The sequence below is a fragment of the Ambystoma mexicanum genome, chromosome 5q (assembly GCF_040938575.1).
Source record: "Ambystoma mexicanum isolate Mex_15411 chromosome 5q, UKY_AmexF1_1, whole genome shotgun sequence".
In the NCBI taxonomy this organism is placed as follows: Eukaryota; Metazoa; Chordata; class Amphibia; order Caudata; family Ambystomatidae; genus Ambystoma; species Ambystoma mexicanum.
This window is the reverse complement of record NC_090933.1, coordinates 814971050-814989209: the sequence shown is the minus strand read 5'-3', so window position 1 is coordinate 814989209 and position 18160 is coordinate 814971050. Positions and strand designations below refer to the sequence as shown.

General features: G+C 49.2%; 1 long non-coding RNA gene across 1 annotated transcript; it reads left to right on the top strand.

The window, feature by feature from the left end:
* Positions 1-12885: 12885 nt before the first annotated feature.
* LOC138497687 (uncharacterized) lies at positions 12886-14224 on the top strand. Its single transcript, XR_011278639.1, has 3 exons — positions 12886-13086; positions 13180-13290; positions 13771-14224. It is a non-coding gene; the product is annotated as an uncharacterized lncRNA (long non-coding RNA).
* The last annotated feature ends 3936 nt before the right edge of the window (positions 14225-18160 follow it).

The following is an 18160-nucleotide window of genomic DNA, read 5'->3' as shown; positions in this document are numbered from 1 at the left end:
CTCTGTATTTACGCACTCATCCGCCTACACGCTCGTCTGCTCTACACACCCAGCCGCTCTACGCACTCATCCGCTCAACATGTTCATCCATTCTATACACTCATCTGATCTACTTATTCATTCGATTTCCACACTCATTCGAACTATATAGTTATCTGTTCTTCCCCTCATGCATTCTTCCACTCAGCGCATTCATCTGTTCCACCTGCTTCATCCATTCTAACTATTTCATCCACGCCACTCCTCATGCATCCTGTCCATTTCAGCAGTTTAACACTCATTACTGTTTCCGTATGATCTATTCTTATTAACAATTTCACTGCTTTGATCTACTTTATTCGTTTCATTCGGTTTGTCCTTCTAGTTTATATTAGGGGTTATTAGCTGTCAATTTCTCGCATCAGGTAGTCTGTTGGATTGGTGTCGTTGAGTTGCTGTTAGTCTGTTTGGGTTAGTTTGGTACGGGTTGGTTGTAGAGGATGAGCCAGGTTTTCAGTAGTTTGCGGAAAGACGTTAAATCCTCAGTTAGGCGGATGTGGGGTGGGAGTGAGTTCCATAGCGTGGTGGCCAAGGCTGAGAATGATGATCCACCTAACCTCACTGAGTTTGTCTTCGGTATGACTAGGAGGCCGGCTGAGCTTGATCTTAGGGTGCGTGGGGGTGATAGGGTTTTAGCTCGTCTTGAAGATATTGAGGTCCGGTTTTATGCAGTGCTCGATGGGAGATGCATAAGGTTTTGAAAGTCACCCTTCAGGCTACTGGAAGCCAGTGCAGCGTCTTAAGGGCTGGGGAGATGTGGTCTCTTGGGCCAAGCGCAAGTAGCAATTTGGCTGCCGTGTTTTGTGCCCTTTGGAATTTATTCAGTTGGTATGCGTGGACTCCGAGGTATAGGGGGTTTGCGTAGTCCATTATTGATATAACGATTGATTGGACCGCAAAGAGTCTGTTGGGAAAGGAGAGATATGGAAAGATGCGCCTAAGGGTTTTAAGGTGGTAGTGGTAGGACTTTGAGACGTTGTTGACTTGGCGTGAGAGTGTTAGGTCAGAGTCAAGGGTGCATCCAAGATTTTTCACTGATTTGGAGTGGGTCGGTGAGTTGCCCATGGCGGATGGCCATGGTAGTGGGTGCAGAAGAAGTTTGGAGTTGCCACGTACCATGATTTCCGTTTTGGAGGGGTTTAACAGGAGGTGGCTTTGGGTCATCCAGAATTCTATGTCAAGGAGGCAGGAGGCCAGGTCAGGTCGGGAGTTGGGTTTTGAGTTCAGGAGTTTTAGAACTAGTTGAGTGTCGTCGGCGTAGTTGTTGCACAGGATGTTGTGTGAACGAATTATAGGTGGGAGGGTGATCAAGTAGAGATTGAACAGGAGGGCAGATAGGCATGCTCCTTGTGGGACTCCCGTGTCGACTGGTCGGGCTTGGGAGGTATAGGTGGAGAATATCGTTATTTGGTACCTATCTTTGAGGAATGAAGCTATCCATTTAAGAGCGGTTCCACGAATTCCTAGGGAGTGGAGGCGGTCTAGGAGGATTGAGTGATTGATCATGTCAAAGGTGGCGATTAGGTCGAGACGGATTAGTGCGCCGCATCCCGCAGAGTCTGCCGTCATTTTATGGTCATCCTAGATTGAGGTTAGGGTGGTTTCAGTTCCGTGACGGGCTCTGAAACCTGATTGGGCGGGGTCTAGGAGATTGTTGGCTTCAACAAAGGCATTTAGTTGGGAGTAGGCGGTTCGGTCAATGAGTTCGGCAAGGAACCTGGTGTTTGAGATGGGCCGGTAGTTTTTGGGCTCGAGAGGGTCGAGCAACGGTGTTTTAATTAGAGGTTTGACATGAACCGTTTTGAATGCGTTGGGAAAGATACCAGAGGAAAGGGAGGCATTTATGAGGGATCTTGCATGTTCTCCTGCGCAGGTGGAAGCGAACATTTCTTTGAGGGTTGTGGCTGGGCAAAAGTCCAGCGGCGAGCCAGATTGTTTGCGGGCAGATAGAAGTTTGAGAAATTGCTCTGGTCATATTGGACTAAAGGATTTGAACGTTGGTTTCGTAGTGGTCGCAGCTGGTGGGCTGGCCGGTACGAGCGGAGAATTGCCTGGTGGATGTAAGAGAGACAGTTTGGTGGTTAGAGTATTTGTTCTTTCGAGAGCCGTGGTGTAAAAGTGGAGGGAGAGTGAGTTGCACAGTGATTGTGAGGGGGTCGGGACGGTCATGGTGCAAGCCGGATTGGTGAATTCGGAGATGATTTTGTGGAGTTCTTTGCCTGTGCTTTTGCAGTTTAGGATTCGGGAGTTGTAGTGGGCTTTTTTTGCTTTCCGGATTTCGGCTTTGTACTGATAAAGGTGTCGGGCCAAGGTGGCCCTACTCTCCTGGATTTTGTCTTTCTGCCATTTGGTTCTAGGTATTTATATAGTTGTTTAGTGATCTTCACCTCAGCAGTGAACCATCTGGGGAAGAGGCCACGGTGGATTGATGGTTTGCAAGGGGGTGTGAGCTGCATCAGAGATGCGTTGAGCCATGAGTCAAAGGCGTCAGGGGTTAGTTGTTTGTTGAGATAGCAGGTAGGTGATGGAGACTGGAGGAGTGCGTCGGCTAGGTCTGGGGCGATTATTTGTTTTTTCCAGCATTTGAGTAGATTCGGAGGTTCAGATTCGAGTACGGGAAGGGGGTCGGGTGAGCGAATGGCGAATGAGAGAATGAAGTGATCAGACCAGATTATAGGGGTGGGGGCTTTAAATGAATCAGGGTGTGCGAGCTAAAGATGGCATCAAGAGTGTGTCTTTTATAGTGAGTCGGGCCATTTATGTGGGGTTGGAGGTTAATTGTGTCTAAACCATCAACCAGAGAGTGTGTCATAGGGTTGGTGAGGATGTCGAGCCATATGTTGAAGTCTCCAAGAAGGGTGAGGTTGGGATGGTTTAGTTGAAGGGTGGCAATAGAGTCGCAGAGGTTGTTTGCAAATTGTATATCGTAGCCAAGGGGCCTGTAGATTATTTGGAAGCTGTGTGAGAGCAACGGGGAGAGGGATAGTTTAACAAGGAGAGATTCGCAGGAAGGAATGGAAGGTTGGTTGTCGATGATTGAGGCATGGAAGAGAGACTTGAAGACAAATGCTACTCCCCCTCCTCTGGAGGGACAGTTCAGTGGGATGAGGGAGTAGTCAGGGGGGAAGGCTTCATTAGCAATATGGGCAAAGTCGTCAGAGGACCAAGTTTCAGTGATGAAAACTAGGTCTGGTTTGTCAGAGGCGAGGAGGTCAAAGATGCAGTGTCTGTTTTTTGCTACGGATCGGGCATTCAAAAGGATGCATTTCACATCGGCAGGCGAGGATGGTCTCGGAGCTGGAGCGGAAGGGGGTGGTGGCGGAGAGAGTGGAGGGAGAGGGGTAGGGTGGGTGATGCTCGATGGGAATAGTGGGCGAACAGAAAAATTGGCAGGCTTCGGGCGGGATTAGGTGGCTGCGTGTGTTAGGATGATCGGGTTTGGTTCAGGGGATTTGAAGGTGGGGTGTGGGCGGTTAGGAGTTTCAGTTGCAGTTGATGAGAAATCGAGGGAGAGGGGTTTCAGGAAGGGTGAAGCCATGGGGGAAGGAGGTGATTGCGGGAATGAGGTGGTGGGTCGAGACAGGGGAGGCGAAGAGTGGTGAGAGATTGAGGGGTACCAGGTACATTTCCTCTTTAGTTTCTTTGTTGCGATTGGAGTGTGAGAGAGGGTAGGGGGGTCAGAGGGGGAGAGGGATGCAGCTTCAGTTCTTGCTAGGGCTAGGCGTGCAGTTTTTAGGGAGGGGAAAGGGTGCGGTCAGGGGGGAGGTGGCTGGGGTTTGTGGGAAGGGCGGGGTGTGGATGATTGCAGGGCGGGGTGTGCCTGTTATGATAGTGAGGGGAGCGGGCATGGTTAACATTGGCTGGTCGGTGGTGGGGTTCGGGGGAGGAGCGGTTTTAGGGTGGTTGGCTCGCTATCGTGCCTCTGTGGCTTGGTGTTTGGAGAGGGGAATGGTAGGGAATGCGAAGGGGGGTGGGGTGATTTGGGCAGGGGGGACGGGAGGGAAGGCAGATCAGGGAGTGGGGCGGTCCACGGTGGTCGTTTCCGACAAACTCTGGTGGCGTGGGTGTACTCATGCTTGGTACGAGCTTTTAGGTGGAATTTAGGAGGGCTTTCTAATTGTAGTTCTAAATTCAGTGGGGGCACGCTTTTAGGCACACTTCCAAGTTCAATTTGCACAGAGATGATATTGGACTATTAGGTGCACTTCTAGGTTCGACTGTACACAGAGATGATATTAAGCTATTAGGTACCATTAGGTACGCTTCTAAATTCAACTGCACACAGAGATGGTATTAGGTCTACCTCTAGTTTCAGTTTTGTATAGAGGGGTATTAGACTATTACGTGCAGTTCTAAATTCAACTGTACACAGAGATGATATTAGGTCTACCTCTAGATTCAATTTTGTATAGAGATGTTATTAGGTCTATGTCTTAGTTCAAGTTTTGTGTGATGGGGATATTAGACTATTAGGCACACTTCTCTCAATTCGACTTTATACAGGGAGGGTATTAGGCATGATTCTAAAATCAACTTTGTACAGAGAGGTTATTAGGGAGATTAGTCGATTCAACCAGGCCCAGTATTAGACTAATAGGATATTGGGCACACTTATAAATTCAACTTCCGCAGAGAGGCTATTGGGCGCCCTTCTACATTTAATTTTCCCTCAGAAGCTATTGGACATTTAACTTTCCTTCAGAAGCTATTGGATGCACTTCTAAATTCAACTTTCACAGAGAGTCCATTGGACACACTTCTAAATTCAATTTTCGCATAAAAGCTGTTGGGCACACTTCTAAATTCAACTTTCACAGACAGGCTATTGGGCACACTTCTAGATTCGACTTTCACAGAGATGCTATTGGGTATACTTCTAGATTCGACTTTCACAGAGATGCTATTGGGTATACTTCTAAATTCGACTTCTATTGGGCACACTTCTAGATTCGACTTTCACAGAGATGCTATTGGGTATACTTCTAAATTCGACTTCTAAATGCACTTATATAACTGATGCCTGGAGTTTGGGGTTGCTGGGAGAGAAAAGCATTGTGATAACCCAATCAATCACTGGCCACTGTTCAAATTTCATAATTGTTAATGTGCAAGAAAGTCTGTGTGTGTGTTTGATGTACAGTCTCTAAATTTTACCTGTGTGTTATAGTATCTGTAAATTCATTAGAAATACAAGTCAGTCAATTGGGGCAAGTAATTTGAAATCATGATATTGTGCATTGCCACAGCGTTGGTGGCTGATGTTTTGGTTGCTATTCTTCTTTTTCAAACCTTAAATAAATATATAATTTTACTATACACCGGCCTGGTTCCTGGCTGTTTGGTGATAAAGAGGGTATTTGCAGGGGTGTTGCGAGACAGGTTGGAGGCCTCAGTAAAGTTGAATCTGTATAAGCGCTTTGGGTGCTTGCTACCTTGCTCCAATGAGTCCATGAGTCGAGAGTGATAGTATAATAAATAGTGATAAGTGGGCTGATGCTAATGGGAATATCTACAGAGAATGTATTCTTTTAAATGTTTATTTCAATACAGTAATGTTTATTCTAGTGTATTACTTAATGTGTATTTCAGACATTTTGGAAACATATCTGCAGGAGATGGGTTTGGGGGTTATATTGGGATCTCATTAGTGAATGTCTTGACGAACATCATTATGACTTAAAATGGGGAAGAAAGGCTTCAATGCCTGTGAGGGACAGAGGGCATATTATAAGAATCACTTTGGATGAGCGAGGTACGAGAATTTTAAATGGTACTCAAATAGGTGATATACCTGCACAATGTACATGGCTCACCTCTGCTGCAAAGGCAACTTTATACTATATATTTGTCTCTCATGACCTTTTATCTAGGTGTAAAAATGTTATGGTTACGTCTCAAGAAGGCAGTCATCATTGCCAGGTTGTTTTGGTATTTGCTTTGAACACCATATGCGATACTAGAATGATTACAAATCTATGCCTGGAAATTAGGGCAAGAGACCATGTCATATAATGGAGGCCATCTATATCTATGAGATTGAACTCTAAAACAAATTAGCAATATGATGAAGGAAGGTTTGTTAAGATGATGCTTTCTGATTTTGTGTTCTTGTTCCAAAATGTTTTAAGGGACTTGGTACCAAAAAGGAAACGTACAATGGGCTCTACTACACATTATCATTCTCAAACATTTGTTGTCAGGGTTCTGCATGAAAAAAGAGAATTTAGACACAATGTACGACTACTTAGGAAGCAAGCATACACTAATTGGCTGAAAAGTTATTGAAACATTATGTATCAGAATGATGCTGAATTAATGCTTTATAGTCTCCAAATTAGTGATGGGTCACGTTTCTGGTCGTTATTATAATCTGTCGACCAACAGAGTGCAAAGCAAGCCCAACCACTAGTGTGATCAGTTTGGGAGGGGTATTTACAAACCTTTTATCACAGTTTTAAGAAACCAGATTGTGAACAGGTTATTACTTTAATGCATAATGATTCTGCTTCTCGGCACATTCTTGAAATCAATCTACATGACATTCAGGGGGTAATTCATAGAAATTGGTCAGCGCACAAGTGGCGCACGCAGCTGGTGCACAGTGTGCACGTGCGGTAGTCTACGATTTCGCTAGCGCAAGAGCGGTACGTGTATTCTGAGGGGTGTGCAGGAAGTTTTACACGCGATTTCGCTTGGCGAGCAGGGTACGTGTATTCCTGTAGTGCGCGGGGAGTACCACAAGCAAATTGGCAGTGTGGGTCCTCCCAGGTGTGCCCTCTCCCCCCTCCCTAGGCACTGCAGGCAGCCCACAACCCAGGGGACTACCCTGCACCCCTGGCCATGTCCCACAGGCAGCCCATCCACCCAGGCCATAGCCCACAGGCAGCCCACACCACAGGGGAATACCCTGCACCGCTTGGCCATGCCCCGCAGGCAGCTCATACACCCTGGGAATGCCCCGCAGCCAACCCACATGGCACCATGCACTAGTGAGCCCTGACTCATGTGCCCCTTCACCCCCACCCACCCAGCATTGACGGGCACATGCCAGCAGGCCCCGACTCATGTCCCCCTGCACCCCCACCCACCCAGCATTGACAGGCACCTGCCAGCAGGCCCCGACTCATGTCCCCCTGCACCCTGACCCAACCAGCATTGACGGCACCTGCCAGCAGGCCCTGACTCATGTCCCCCTGCACCCCCACCCACCCAGCATTGACGGGCACCTGCCAGCAGGCCCCGACTCATTTCCCACCCAACACGTCATCACAATCCACAATCATGGGCCTTATGGCCCCCCAAATCACACCCCACACCACCCCTGTCCAAACACCCAACCAAGTATTCCATCCACCCACATAGAAATGCCCATTACATGATACAACCCAAATGGCAAGTATGCACATTAACACATGTCCGTCACACACACTCAATGGGTGCAGGTGAATGAGAAAACCCACATCGCGACATGCATGAAACCAATGAGAGAATACCACACATTGAAGTACCACACATTGAAGTATGAAACAAAAATGTATTGAACACAAAAGAAAGGGAATTAAATCAAATCACACAATAATTGAAATAATAAAGAAAATGCAGCATGTTCCAAAAAAAATGAAATAAAAAATATAAAAGCAGAATCCAAATAAATCCAAATGAAAATGGGTCCAAAGTGTCTGTCCAGCACACCAAATCCAAAGAAAAAAAATAAGAATAATTCATTGCTCCATGGTGAACCAAAAAAAAATGATGAGAAATGCAGTCTTCAACTAAATACAAAGAACAAATCCAGGGTCCATAAGCCCAACTATTAAAAGGAAACCTACAAAAAACCCTACCTAATAAAGAACTATGCACAAAAGGTGGGGCATAGTCCAAGCGCCCCAAATGAAAGAAAAACATAAATGAAACCTAACACTAATTAACTATATACAATGGTGGCGGGCAAGTCCTATGGTTCACTAGTTCATTTCCTGTGCCAGGGCATCATCGAACTCCTGTTCAACGTCCTGGAGGCGTGCCTGTTCCCTGGTCCCGAGGTCTCGCAGGGATAAAGCCATGTCCACCTCCAACTCCCTGCAAATTCCCGCGAGGCACTAAGCCCGCCTCAGCGCCCTGCGCATGGAGTTTTCCGCCCTGACCTTAGTGAGCTGTGCCTCCTCCGCCCGCCGCCGCTCCGCATCTATCCGCTGGCCCAACTGCTGCCACACGGAAGACACTCCCATTCCAGGGTCCTCCTGCTCTCCGGCCGATGCCTGCCCCTCTGATGTTGATGGCCCCGAGCCATGATGCCTCCCACGTTGAGCCTGCCGCTGCCTCCGCCGCAACTGCCTCTGCCAGCACAACAGCATCCGGGCTGATGGAATCCACCGGCGCCATCGTGCACGTGCCCTGCCCGATGATGCTGGCACATCCTCCATCTGCTGGGGTCCAGTTGCTGGGGTGTCCACCCCTGCTAGACCTCCGACTCCCGACTGTGGCAGGGATGGGATCTTCACCGAGCTGGCTGTGTTGGTCGGGGTAGGTCCACAGGGGGCCCTGGTGGCATCTGGGCCAGAAGACGCCATGGAGAACGACTGGCGCATAGTCTGCACAGAGGAGGAGAGGGCCGCCAGAGTGCCCGACACATGTAGGAAACCCCCGACCATGGCCCCTCCCAACTGGGCCATGTTGGCACGCATCTCTTCGTGATGACGTACGTGCTCCCCCCAGGAAGCATGCACGTCATCACGAATGTCACACGTGCACAACGCGACACCAATCAGAACGGTCTCCATATGGTCACAGGTCCCCTCGTCCGCAGGTAGAGGAGTGTCAGATGACGTGGACCCGTCCCCCCTACCTGCGGACGGGCCTGGGATGGGGCATCCCTGCTGGTGCATGGTGGTGCAGTCACAGTGTCAGGGACAGTGACATGTACAGGCCCCTCCACGGCGACCTGTGCTGCCTCCTTTTGCTGTCCCTGGACTGCACCACTTGCACCAGTGGCACCACCCCCACCAGGCCCCATGTGCGGCACAGTAGTAGCCACCTCCTCCTCTGTGCAAACCACCAACCTGGATGGCTCCACACCGTCTTCCACCATTGCAAGCCCCTGTGGGGGCTCACCCACCCCTTCCGCTGCAGCCGTAGTGGCAGACGCGGCACCAGTCCCCTCGCTCCCGGATGATGGTAATTCATGGGAGGGTGACTGGGCCTTGCGTCGCCGGCCGGAGGAGGCATCCCCGTCGCTTTGCTCCACAGCGCCGTCTCCGCCCTCTTCTTCACTCGCCGCTGTGTAGAGGGAGACATAGAACACAAGCATCAGGGTACTGTACAATAGTACCCTAGACAGGAAGCAATAGCACATGAGTGGCACTGTCAAACGTCACTTCCATCATATCCCTCCACAACACATGGGTCAGTGCAGGCAACACACATGCAGAAACAGGCATGGCGCATGCAAAGAACATTTGCATACATGTCCAAGGAACTCTTGAAACATACAATGGTGGTTTGAAACTCACATGCATCATGGGTCATACTGATCACATGCCCACACATCACCGTAGTTTCATCCATCTGGCCTCGTACACCCTAGACAGTGGAGACAAGGATGACTAGGCTTCATCAGTGAATCAGAACATTGTCACGGACATGTGTCAAGCATCCATGGCATTTAGAAGTCACACACATGCTACTCAGACACATATACATGTACACCATACATGTCCTTGACAGCAGCACCCATTTCTCACACCCCATCCATGTCCAACAACAGAGACAGGCATGCATTCATGTGTGCATTCCGCATGTTGCTCCACATGTTGCAGTGTAACACATGCACCATCCATGTGGTTCATGCATGACTGGTCTCACATGCAGCACCATGATGTCCCTGCACACACACATCCATACATGGCCTATGTCACACATACAGGCAAGTAGATGACTACCAGCACACTGCAACATGCCCTGTTTCACACAAAAATGCATGGCCACTTACGCTCGATTCCAGACGGGCCTGCATCCTGAGGATCTGGTGGTGAAGCACTGGGCGAATGTGCTCCAGGACCCTCATCTGCTGGTTGGTAAGCTGGCACCGGCACCCCACTGCATCCTCTGTGTCTAAGAGGCGTTGGGCCTTCTTGAGGGTCCTGGATTTGTAGTCCTCCCAGCACTTCTGGACGTGTTTCATGTCGCGGGGTGCCACCCCCTCCGTGTTGATGGCAACCACTATGTCCGTCCAGATCCTCCACCGTCCTTCTGTGTCGGCGCTCAATGGTGTGAAGAGGGCATCATACTGCCCCAGGAGTTGCTCCACCAGGATGCCAAATTCATCGGAAGTGAAGCTGGCAGCCCTCTGCCTCTGTCTGGGGGTTGCCACTGGTGCCGGAAGGTGTTGTGTCGGACATGGCAACCCCCGAGGCAGGTGTGGGTGGGCAACAGGGTCCTGGGGATGGACTGTGGAGTGATGGAACACCAGTCGGGAGTCTTCTGTTCCGGCAGGGGTGGTCACTGCAACTGGACCCCTGCAGATGGCAGATGTGCAGGCACCAAATGGCAGGGCACGGTGGCAGCAGGCAGACAGGCAGCAGCAGATGGCTGGTGAGAGGCTGCTCGCGGCTCTGGGGGGCAGGAAAATGGCCTTCTGGGCAGGAGCGTGGTCTTCTGTGTGTTGTTGTGAGGCCAGCTTGATATGGAGTGATTTGGCATGTGAAGAAACTGCACGTCAGTGTGTAATTCGAGGAAAGGCCCTTAGCCCGTAAGCGCATCTGTGACGTTACTCACGCGGGCAGTTCCCTTGTGACAGGTGCAGAGTAAATCAGCACGTGAAAAAACTGCACGTCCCCGTGTTAATGAGTTTAATCCGAGGAAAGGGCCTAAGCGCGTAAGTGACGCGCGCGGGTGTTTCCCTCAGCATGGGTTAAAGTTGAGCGTGGCCAGCAGTTCGCTGTACATGCCTTTCGTGGAGACCGACGTCTGTGTTGCTAATTCGTGTTGTTTTGCGCGCCATTACTACTTCACAGCGGATCAAGGACGTATTTCTTCTTTTGGCGGGGGTATTGGCTACGCGTGTTTTTCATTATCACGCTAGTCAGACGGTGATTCGAGCACACTATTTTTCCAATTGCGGGCCCCCCTGTGTATCGCGTACCATTTTCGAGGTCATATTAGCCTGTGTGCTCCAAGCGTATGCATTTTTCGTGTTCCTGGGTGCCACCGCGTACTGCGGGAGGTTAATTCCACACACGTGGGCAACCGGGGGTTGCGTGCACAGTTTAACAGCAGTTTTGGGGTGCTTGAGTGTTGCGTGACCCGTCACTTAATCACTGGGGTCACATACAGCCTTGCAGGTGCAGGGTGCTCTTAACATCTTGTATCCCACCCCCTTCACCCCAATTGCCCAGGGCAATTGGCGTGTACACCTCCCATTGGCACTACTACATCTGTGCCGGCACTACTCCATCTGTCCCCTGCACACTGTTTACTGATGCCACATAGGGCCTTCAAATATATGGATATAGATATATAACAGCAGTTTGTTAGTTGAGCATATAACAATTTATTTGGCAAAGAGGAAAACAAAATTTGCCAAAAGGCACATTCTGTTGTACAAAGTAATTCGTGACGTTTAACATATTAAAACAAATTGCGAAGAAGCAATAAATGATGGAGAGGTGATGCTGTCCAATTGTGGAGTGGCCGACGCGTTTCGAGGGTAACCTCTTCTTCATAAGGGCCCAATTGAACTGTTGACAACATTTCAAGGAGACAAAAAGTAAAATCTTTTATTTTATTTCCATAACAGTCAAGGACTGACTGACAAGCTGTACATAACTCGGGATGCTAGCGAGATGGTGAAGAGCAGAATACTGGAGATCTAGTATGGTGAAAAGAGTGAACTAACAGATCAAAGAGAAACACTCTATACTAATAGCTAAACACATAACAAAGGAGATGTATTGTGTGAGATCCACCTACATGGTGGGATCTAGAAAATGGCGTGATGAAGAGTCAGACAGATCGAGATAAGCCAAAAGCGGTAGTGGGTTCTAAATAGCAAGGACCACCCTTGAATAGTGAAAAAGCTGAGTCAATATGGGGAGCGTGTTTAAGAAAAAACCATACCCCTCCTGTGGACGGAGAAAGAATAACTCCGAAAGAGCGCTACTGAATAAAATAAATAATACTTAAAATAAACCGGAATTGGTTTTAAAGAATGCACTCACTCGAGTTGCGGGACGAGTAGCCAAGGCAACAGGGGCATCCGTGTGGTCAACAAGTATTCGAAACAATTATACGATGCAGGGCATCTGCAAAGAGACACGTACTGCTGGCACCTAAGTGGGGACATATACATTTCTGTTATACTGGAGAGAAATAAACCTGGGGTCTCCCAACCGGGCAAAGGGACCCAAGTAGCGGTAGCTTACCTGTACAGTGCGGGGAACACTGTTAGTGGAAACATTGAAGTACCTGATGATTGTACATAGTATTGGCCCTGAAATCTAAAGTAACTGTTGTGAAGAATTATTTCCAGTAATTCCACAATAAATTCTTTGTTCCCTCTTATATGTTCATGATTCAACAGGAGCCAGAGTACAGCATCAACCCCTTCGATGTGGGGAATAGAGGTGTAAAGGCTGCATACATCCATACTAAAGAGAATGCAGCTAGTGTCCAGGGCTATGATTTCTTGTAGACAGTTGAGGAAGTCTGTAGTGTCCTTCAGGTAGGTTGGTATTTCCTGGATTAGAGGTTGAAGTAAACGATCCACATAGATGGCCAATGGGTCAAATATGCTATCAGTTCCCGCAACTATTGGTCTGAGTGGCGGATTAATGTTGTCTTTATGAGTACGCTTGCACTATGCGCCATTGCATGATGGCCTCCATATTCCTCACTCACCGGCTTCTATGCCCTTTTCTATGTTTATTATTTAGTTTCCTTTCTACGTCTGACGGCGTGTCCCCAGCACAGCTCGTTCCCTAGGTTACGACCGCGCGGAGCCACTGCCTGCCGGTTTCAGTTTCCACTAACAGTGTTCCCCGCACTGTACAGGTAAGCTACCGCTACTTGGGTCCCTTTGCCCGGTTGGGAGACCCCAGGTTTATTTCTCTCCAGTATAACAGAAATGTATATGTCCCCACTTAGGTGCCAGCAGTACGTGTCTCTTTGCAGATGCCCTGCATCGTATAATTGTTTCGAATACTTGTTGACCACACGGATGCCCCTGTTGCCTTGGCTACTCGTCCCGCAACTCGAGTGAGTGCATTCTTTAAAACCAATTCCGGTTTATTTTAAGTATTATTTATTTTATTCAGTAGCGCTCTTTCGGAGTTATTCTTTCTCCGTCCACAGGAGGGGTATGGTTTTTTCTTAAACACGCTCCCCATATTGACTCAGCTTTTTCACTATTCAAGGGTGGTCCTTGCTATTTAGAACCCACTACCGCTTTTGGCTTATCTCGATCTGTCTGACTCTTCATCACGCCATTTTCTAGATCCCACCATGTAGGTGGATCTCACACAATACATCTCCTTTGTTATGTGTTTAGCTATTAGTATAGAGTGTTTCTCTTTGATCTGTTAGTTCACTCTTTTCACCATACTAGATCTCCAGTATTCTGCTCTTCACCATCTCGCTAGCATCCCGAGTTATGTACAGCTTGTCAGTCAGTCCTTGACTGTTATGGAAATAAAATAAAAGATTTTACTTTTTGTCTCCTTGAAATGTTGTCAACAGTTCAATTGGGCCCTTATGAAGAAGAGGTTACCCTCGAAACGCGTCGGCCACTCCACAATTGGACAGCATCACCTCTCCATCATTTATTGCTTCTTCGCAATTTGTTTTAATATGTTAAACGTCACGAATTACTTTGTACAACAGAATGTGCCTTTTGGCAAATTTTGTTTTCCTCTTTGCCAAATAAATTGTTATATGCTCAACTAACAAACTGCTGTTATATATCTATATCCATATATTTGAAGGCCCTATGTGGCATCAGTAAACAGTGTGCAGGGGACGGGAGGGCCCCACTTTTTGGGTCCTCTTCTATTTTCTCTTTTCTGATTTAGGCTTTGTGCCAAGGCCTTTTTTCCTCCCCCGCACCTTTAAATTCTTAAACCAGCTCTTCTGTACATATAATGATGATTTGAATTTCTATATCAATTGTTACCAGGTGTGCACCACTGTCAGCATTTTTGACTACTCCATCTGTGCCATGGCTGGGAGGCCACAAAAGGTGAGGGGTGCCTCAGCTGGGTGTACTCCCCATGGTGGGCATGGTCAGGGACGTGGGCAGGGTGACCAGGGAGTAGGGGGACTCCAGGGTGTCTAGGGTGGCTGCAGAGGGGGAAGAAGCAGGGGCGCGCCAGCTCGGCACGATGTTCTGCCACGTGTTGGTGCCGTCATGCCAGCACCCCCTGCGCCTCCGGAAGATTCAGTTCTTGCAACCTGCACTGGCGCCCATGTGACCCGGCAGTCCGTTTCATCGACTGGCATGGGCCCAAGGGTAGTGGTAGCTGCAGGTGCAGCTGTGGACACCAACACCCAGGCTCAGGGTCTGCCAGCGCAGGCTGCGTTGGCACTCGAAGAGTCCATGGAAGATTTCCAGGAGGTCAGGAGGCACACTGTAGGTGCACGCAGGGCTGCCCTGACCAAGGTACGTGTCCCAGGGGGAGTAATGTCATCTGCTGCCCCGACCAGCCGGGTGTTGGCAAGTGCATGGGTAGATGCAGCCGAAACGAGCCCGGTTGTGAGTCTACCATCCAGGACAGTCCCGGTCAATGACCCTGGCACAGTGGATGTTGCTGCGCAGGGTCCATTCCAGGGCACCCAGCAGCCACTGACGCAAGTCAGGGCTTCTGTCCTTGTTCCACCTGCCACTCCCTCGGTTCAATCCACCACTGCCACTGCCCATACTGATCAGGGTGGCATTTGCCAGCCAGGGTCTGCACCACTGTTCAAGAGGAGGAAGGTTACACCTGCAGTAGAGGCCGGGACCCCAGACACAGCTCCGGCCTCCGGCACGTCGAGAAAGAAACCTTTCTGCAAGCAGGAACTGGACTTCCTTGTGGACTACGTGCGGGACCACAACCGTGATATGCTAGTAGGGCCCAATTGTCAAACTACGACTGCCCATCAGTTGCGGATCATGTGAGTGCATTCGGCCATGAGGTGCGCACAGCTCAAGAGTGCAAAAAGCGTTGGGATGACCGCAAATGCAGTACTAAGGCAAAGCCTGCCTCTAATTACAACATGACTGTGGTGACGGGCAGTGGACCACCACCTGAGGAGGAAGACCTCACTCCGCACGAGTCTGTCGCTGCGGAGTTCATACCAGCAGGAATGGTTGAAGGAGTGGGAGAGATGCTGGACTTTGATGCCCCGTCCAGTGAGTGTTGTAGCGTCTTTGTCGATGCAGGATGCTGGACATGTAGAGCAGATGGGACTGTCGTCATGGCCACACTTGCACCCTACTCACATGCTACTCACCCGCCTGCCCCTCCGGTCCATGTTCCAGCTCACTGGCCATTCTGCATGTAGCCTGTGGTCACTTTCCTCTCAGCACTGGGACTATGTGATTGCATGACTGACATGCATGTGTCTTCGGCCTGCATGTGGGTACTCCACGTAGGCATGCTCCCTTGCCCCTCCAGAACCCCTGCACCCCAATTTCAACAACTACAATGGCCTGTTCAAGACTCCTGTGTACATGCAAACTTCCACCAGTCAACCTGCCAGACACATGCAGTGGGTTACATCCAATGTCCTTGATGCAGGGTGTCTCACTTGGACTGTGCAGATGGCAGATGCTCCGCAGGGACATGAGTGCCCATTCATGCTCCATGTGCATTCCATGCATGTGTCCTTGACAGGATGATCACAGTAGTAAGTGTTCAGCCTGACCTACATTTCCTGGCATTTGATCATCAATTCCATGCCCAGTCTGTCTCAGGCCGGCATCACACATAGGTTTAGGGTGTCACAGTCTGTGTGGGGCACAGGCATCACCCTGTTTCTGGCCCACTGACTCTGTTCAACTGGTGTAGTGGCTTCTGCACACATGGGTGTACTACTGAGGGTTCATCATGTGCCCTGCTTACTGCCCTATCATCATTTGCTGTGTCGTAAGTTGAGTCAGATGATGCAATTGACGCTACTCAACACTGTCTGGCAATACACAGGTCTCAGGTCACCCTTTTGCTGCCATGCAATACCTCCCTGCATTTTCAGTTATGGGGTATGGGGGGTTTGCTTGTAGCCATGCAACACATTGCACATTGCATGTGATGCCTGAACTTGCCCTTGCACTGCCTTCACGTCTATTGGTGTACTTCATGATGTACTTGTTCATGTAGATAGTGGCTCACGTACACATATCCTGCGCTGCATCAACCCACATCTTAGCCGGGTTTCACCCTTCCACATTAGTACTCACTGATGCATTGTCAAAGTCACCTGGCATGTATGGACTCTTTTTCATCCCTTCTCTATCATGTATGCGACGGGCACAGGTGCATCCTATGACACATGTACACAGTATTTGGACTCCCTAGTGGTTGTTTAGATGGGTGTATTGGTCAATATGCGGCCTATACCAACTTGCGTAGGGCAGTGATTGGGTGTAGCCTGCCAATCGGGTTGTGATGACTGTGCAGCATCCTTCACGTGTGTATGTGTGCAGTTCCACATACATCAAAGCAAGCAGCGTAATGGCTGGTGTATTGTATTGGATGCTGGTCATGTTCACAATACAGGTGTAAGGAGAAATGGGTGTATCTGAACACTTTGACATGTACATATGCAGGCAGCTTCAACGTTGTGTGGTGCAACATTGCAAGTACTCACTTATGTGTTCGTGAAAGTGTCCATTGACACATGTGTCTTCTGCAGCTTTCTTGTTGACTGACTAATATGTAGTTGATAGACGTTTATGCTATAGACATTTCTGCATTGCACACGTTATGTGGTAGTGGCAGTATCCCAAAGATTCACTGCTGTGCAGTATGTGTATGGCCAGGCCCACTTAGCTACTATGGTGCCTCCTGGCTGTGAACATTCCCAGAAGAAATGATGTAATAGGCACATTCATTGACCAATGTGCACACAATCAGGCCCTGAGGGGTGTTGTGGAGGCCTCATGTCCTGCAGCTCGGATGGTACATGGCGCTATGGTCCCTCATGCCTGGTTTCAGGCCCTTGCTTTGCTTGTGACATTCACTACTTCTACATGGCCCATTCCACCCGGTACAATGCAAGCTGCAGATGGATGTGGCTATATTGATGATGATGCTCCAGTGATGCATGGCTACATGCATGTTACCTGTGTCATGGTGTGTTTGTATTCACTTGCAGCAGTGGTCAATTTGCAGTCAAGGCATGGTTATGGTGTGTTGCATCTCTTAGTTGCCATCTGTCTTTTCTGCCTGTGACATGTGCCGGACAGAGGTGGTGTCGATGGAGTTCATATACTACATTTTGTTATACTGTAGGCTTTGCTATTTACACACATCCATTTCTGCTTTTGGGATGTGTATGCATATCATGGTCATTGGATGCATGCCAGCTTCTCCTTTGTGTGGGACATGTCTGCTTCATGTGTTGGCTGTGTATGTGATGTCTATGTGTGTGTGTTTAATGTGCTTCTGACATGTGTAGTAATGTTAATCTTTTCTTCCATTTCCAGATGTTGACACATGGACGATGAACGATGATGATGGAGCCAGAGGATGGTGTTGTCATGCCAGACACAGGGTTGCTATCACACCAGCAATCCAGCACAAGTGGGGGTCGTGGGGTGGTAGGCCACGAGAACCCACTTGTGTTCCAGACCATCTTGTCTAGGGCTGGCAATGAGTCTAGCTCAGATTATCACTCTGACGACAATGTTGAGTTGGATGTGCATTGGGTCCATTCGTCAGGGGTGAGTGATTCTGATGTGGACGCCCCTCTGTCTGCCGCACCTGCATTGAGGGACGAGACAGTGGTGGGACCTCCGCCTGTGGTGGATCGGGACGCATGGTCACCCTCCACTCAAGTTGCTGATGTGCCTGGGGCATCAGGTCGATGGAGGAATGTAGTCCTGCAGCCGCGGCCGGTGCCAGCCCAACAAGGACGTCAGCGCCTTGGG